The 6,027-nt window shown below is 36.3% G+C and overlaps 1 pseudogene; it reads left to right on the top strand.

Annotated features, from left to right (window-relative positions):
- The first annotated feature begins 1,310 nt into the window (after positions 1-1,310).
- On the top strand, positions 1,311-2,006 carry LOC111724546 (annotated as a pseudogene).
- The last annotated feature ends 4,021 nt before the right edge of the window (positions 2,007-6,027 follow it).

Here is a 6,027-nt window from a genome sequence, read left to right as displayed (position 1 = left end):
GGCTGGGGATTCGAACCCGCCACCTTAGGTGTATGTGGCTGGCGCCTTAGCCGCTTCAGCCACAGGCGCCGAGCCAAGTCCAAGTTTCAATTGGAAGTTTAATTTTACTTCTCAGTACAGTGAATTTCTGGTTCACCTAGATATAATTCCATAGGTAAAGGCAAGATTGAAAGCTTGATTTTCTAAAGAAAGCACAACTTTAATCTATGAAAGGGCCTAATCTTCCACTGAGGGTTATTCATGCACCCTCTTCCCATCCTCATAGATACCTTCCCTGGGAAAATAAGAAAGTCTAATTTTCCCTTTACAAATTAATGTGTGTCTGTTTCTAATTCTTTACAAGACCACCAAAAATTATGCCACCATGGGAAAAGTCAATATATGCAAGATTCTGACTTGAGAAAATCAGAAAGAATGTATACATGAAGTCAGCAGAAATCTCTAGCTGTCTCCTATTTTAATGCCTGTGTCAAGGAATCCTGGGAATTTTTGAGAAAAAAGATATCTTCCACAGTAGGTTCTGGCAAATAAAACCAAGGGATTAAAAGTCCACCCTCTTTCACAGAGTACAAAGGAAATTAAGATACTTTGAAAACCACAAAGCCATTCATACTCAGAACTGGTTTTCTATATTGTGCAGCTAACAAATAGAACTTCTGAAATACAACCCTTTCATTGGTAATTATAACTTTTGCCTTCATTAGTTCGTATTTCTATTTTATGACAAATAACCCAGATAGTGGGACAAGTTATCTGAGAAAAAATTAAAAAATGAGATTTCTACTTTTCATGATTCATCAAAATTGATTCCTAATGAATTCAGTGTTCAAACATTTAAAACATAAAACCACAAAACTACAAAAATAAAATATATGGGAAAACTTGGATACACTTGAGGTAAAACAGAATTTCCTATGCTTAACACCAAAGCAAAATTCATAAAAGAAAATGTTGGTAGATTTGACTACATCAAATTTGTAAATGTCTAGATTTATAATTCAAGCAATATGGTGTGCCCCAAGGAACATTTCTGTACAGGAAACAGAAAAATTCTGAATGAAACATTTTTAAAACACTTCTACAAGCATAACTTAGATGATATGAAAATGAGGAAATTCTTCAGAAACAAAAATAACGTAAAAAACTATAATTCAAAAAGATAACCAAGCACTAAAATGCATTTGCTGAAGGCATTTGCTGAAATTTGCTGATTTCTAGAACTTTGGTGATTTCTTTTTTAATGAGGAACAGAAGACAGGGGCATCTGAACACAGAAATTAAGATTGAGACATTTTCACAAAGCTGAAATTATGAAAGAAGATACTCTCAATGAAAAAAAGGTGAACTACTGGAATAACTTGTACATTGCTGTATGACTCCAAAAACTAGTGAAAATTGTAGCAATGAATGAGAATGTCTCTCTTAGTTCAGCCCTTGATAAAAATCTGAGAAGTGCTGTGACTGCTGCCTTCTTCATGCTCCCTGAAAGCTTTTCTGAAGAAGACTTCTTTGTAGCAATTGCTGGACTGTCCTACTCAGTTACTTGTGTTCCTCGAGGAACACAAGGTTCCTTTGAAGGTTAAGGAGGAAACTGAGAGAACTGGCCCCTCAGCCCAGCTGCGGCTGGAGGAGTGCCACACTTAGTTGTTTAATATAGATACTGAAGCCCACAGAAGTAGTTTGCCCTGGGTCACATAGCTTATAGATAAAAGCCCAGAAGGACAATTCACTCAGCGAATGACATTGCCCAAAACCTACAGCGAATGACATTGCCCAAAACCTACAGCAACAGATAAATCATATCATGGACCCTCCTGGGAAAAACACAGATGTGGATGAAACTCTATGGAGAAGTGGTGTGACTAGGGCTTTCAGCAATCGTGACGTGTTCTAGTATAAGACAGAGCACCAAAGGCATTTTTACTGCTGGCATAAAGAAGTCAATGATTTATAGTGCACTAAAACTGCACAAAATGTGGAAAGGGTGGCTGAGGAAAACGTCCTGATTTTGCTGCTTTTATATTTGTCGTGTATAGATGAATAAAGTGATCATTTTGAAAAAAAAAAGAGGCTGGGTGCAATGGCTCACACTTGTAATCCTAGCGCTCTGGGAGGCCAAGGCTGGTGGATTGCCTGAGCTCACAAGTTAGCGACCAGCCTGAACCAGAGCTAGACCTCGTCTCTCAAAATAGCCAGGCATTGTAGCAGGTGCCTGTCGTCCCAGCGACTATGGAGGCTGAGGTAAGAGAATTGCTTGAGCACAAGAGTTTGAGGTTGCTGTGAGCTGTGACACTACAGCACTCTACCCAGAGTGACAAAGTGAGACTCTGTCTCAAAAAAAAAAAAAAAGAAAGAAATAAAGAAAAGAAAAAAGAAAGAAAAGGAGGAAGAGAAGAGAAAATGGTAACCTAAAAAAAAAAAAAACAAAACAAAACAATCCCCCTGTCCAATAAAGAGAGGGCTCTGGATTCTGGTTTCTAGTTTCTGAAGAAAGGGAAGAAAAGAAAAGGATTCCTGAGATCTCATAATCTCAGGACAACTTTCAGTTTATTTGATAACAGAACTCACTTTATCTATATGGCCTAAGGTAGAAAAGATTAAAATAAAATGAAATAGTTCTTGATATTTTATAGTGCTCCCAGAAGCAAATTTAAATTCTCTCTGTAGAAGGTAGATTTAACCCAGGCCTCGTAGATTTCCCAGAGTTCTAGTGACTGTGAGCTCCTAAATAAAAATCACAGAGCAAATAAGAAAACAAGCTACTATGAACAGAGTCAATAGAATGATCAAGCAACTCAATCAGACTCACAAAAAATGCTGGTACTGGAACTATCTGATAAAAAATTTTTTAAAACACAAATTTAATTTGCGAAAAGAAAAAATTATGAAAATGAAAAAACAGAAAACTATAAAAAAGGACAACCTTGACAAAGACAAAATGTTAACAGTTCTAAAAATGGAAACAACCATAAGATTAGAAATTTAGTTGTCAAATTGATCATCAAATTAGAGCTGAAAAGAGAACCCATGATCTAAAAGATAAATCTCAGTACCCACAGGCAGCAGTGAGAATCACAGATTAATATAGGAAAGAACAGAGTCAAGAAATGTAGAAAAGCGGGGACAGGATAGGGATAGACCTAATAGGACAGCCAACAATAGATAATAAAGCAAATGCGGAGATGCAAGAGAATGGCTAGAATTGTGGAAAGGCATCAATTTTTAGATTCAGGAATTAAAACAATGTCAAGAAGGAAAAATAAAAATAAATTCGTACCTAGACACATCATGAGAAACTGCAGCATAACTGAGTTAAAAAAGCCAAAGAGAAAAAAGTCTATGAATGAACAATTGCTAAAGCCAGGCAAGCCATGCCTGTCATCTCAGCACTGTGGGAGGGCAAGGTGGAAAGATCACTTGAGGTCAGGAGTTTGAGACCAGCCTGGCTAACATAGCAAGATCCCATCTCCAGAGAAAATTTTTTTTTAATATTCAGGTATAGGTGCATTCACATGTAATCCTGGCTATTCAGGAGTCTGAGGCAGGAGGATTGCTTGAGTCCAGGAGTTCAAGGCTTTAGTGAAATATGACCATGCCACTGCACTCCAATCTAGGTGACAGAATGACACCCCATCTCTAAAATAAATGAAATGAAATGAAATGAAATATTGCCAACATCTTGGAGTAACCATGGAATCCAGAAGATCATGGAAAGTACCTTCACCCACATTTCCTTACTAATGGAACTTCTGTAGGAAATACTCTGTAGAACAGAGAAACATCTGAAACTCAGGAGAAAATACCAAAAGAAAACACAGTAAACATGTGGGCAAATTCAGTAAATACGGACGGCATGACAGCAATGTCTGATTTATGGGGTTTTAAAAAGATAGATAAAATACAAAAGAAAAGAATAGTAAAGAAGATGTTGTCAAAGTTAATGTGTTCTCAGGTCCTAAAGATTGTGATGTCCTTTGGACATTTCTGAGTTAAATATGCATGATAGAGTGTTTAGATAACCACAGAATTAATAGAAATGGTATGTACAATTAAACACTAGGCAAGAGAAAAGTAGAAGGAAAAAAAAAAATACAATGATTTGATAACAAGCCAAAGTGAAAGAAGGCAAAAAGAAGAGAAAAACAACATTAAAAAGTAAAGAAAAGAGAAAATGAAAGTTAATATAGTAGCAATGCATTCCAAAGCAACAATAATTGCTATAAATGAAAATGACTAAACTCTCCCCTTCAAAGTTCAAATGTTAATAACGTGGAACAATAGGAGCTCTTAAACACTGGTGATATGAGTATAAAATGGTACAAGCCCTTTGGCAAACAATTTGGCTTTTTTTTAAAGCAGAAAATATGCACACCCTATGACCCAGCTATTCTAAAGGAAATTTTCTTTCACACATATGCACAAGTAGACAAGCATAAGAAAGTTTAAAGTAGTGCATTTTCTGTGATAGACAAACAATGGAAACAACAGAAGAATGGGTAAATAAATTAGGATATGACCATGTAGTGTAATACTGTACATGCATTAAAATGATCCATCAAAAAAAATGATCCATCAACATGGATAATTCTCAATGGATAATGCTGAATTTCCAGCAAAAAAAAGGAAGTTACAAAAGGATTCATGAAGTATGACTCTAGTTACACACAGTTCAAAAACATACAAAATTAAATAATACATTATTTAGGAATTGTCCATACGTAATTAAAAACTATAAAGAAAATAAGAACAAAATTGAAAACATCAGTTATCTCTGGAGAGAAGGGGAGATGTAAAATGATAGAAGCTCATACTTCAAAAGTTTTGAAACTGTGTCATTCCTCAACTGGGATGTGAGAGCAGCGTTGCTTGCTTTGTTATTCTTCAAAGAGTATGTGTATATTATTTAGATAGTCTTTTGTCCAAATGACATATTTAATTTTTAAGATGAATGTTACATATTTTAAACTGTATAACAAAAATATTACAAGTATTAAATGGCAAATGACAGCATGAAAAAACTTTGTATCGTGTCTAATAAACAAAGATCTATTCCATTTTTTAAATCCTACAAATAGATTTAACAGGAAAAAAATGGGGTAAACACTGAAAAAGACTATTCATTAAAAAACTATAGATGTACAAGTAAATATATGAAAAGATATTCCACCTCATTAGCAATTAATTAAATATAAATCAGAGCAACCATGTGACACCATTTTCAACTATGGGAATATCTTAAAATGAAGAGTATGGAAGGAAAGATCACTCATCTCCAGCCGGAGGGATCGTCTATTGATGTATTACTTTCCGGGAACATTTGGTGAGATACCAAAAGCCTATGTAAAGTCTGACAAAGACATTCATGAACTCACCCGACAATTACATTCGTTAACTCGCCCTAGAGAAGGTGCTACATACCTCATTGCTAACTATCCCCTTTTCACCTTCAAAATACTCCCATTGGCCATCTGGTAACCGTAGTGATACATATATTCAGCAATGAGATATAGCATATATCACTTAGCACTTTTTCTGAGATAAGTTTGCAAACTTCATTGTCAGACCTCACACAACAGCTCTGATGGCCATTTCAGAGAAAGAGTTCCAAAATTGCTTTGAAGGGTGGACTAGGCATTGGCAAAAGTCCACAGCTGCCCAAGGGGAGCATTTCAAAGGAGACCAGAGTGATAACAATGAGGGTTGTAGCACTTTTTCTAGGATGAGTTTGCAAACTTAATTGTCAGACCTCATGTGTGCTTAATAACCAGTAATTATGCTTCTAGAAATTTATTCTAAGAAAATCAGTCAGATTGAAGAGCAAGATGGTGGGGGAGTAACAGCTTCTGTGCAACCAGGTGCAGTGAGAATGGGGAGAGAAGACTCCAGGCACCTCTGGCCAGTGGGTTCTGCCCAGAGGTTTCCCTTTAATGACACGGAGAGTCAGTGAGAGACTTCTGGACCTCACGAGGAGATCAAAAGCAATGCAGAACTGGCAAGTGGTAGGTGCCTTTGCTTGATCAGAGGCTG

The sequence above is a fragment of the Otolemur garnettii genome, unplaced genomic scaffold, assembly GCF_000181295.1.
Source record: "Otolemur garnettii isolate 467f Iridium unplaced genomic scaffold, OtoGar3 scaffold00024, whole genome shotgun sequence".
Lineage (NCBI taxonomy): Eukaryota > Metazoa > Chordata > Mammalia > Primates > Galagidae > Otolemur > Otolemur garnettii.
This window is presented reverse-complemented; position numbering and strand designations above follow the sequence as displayed.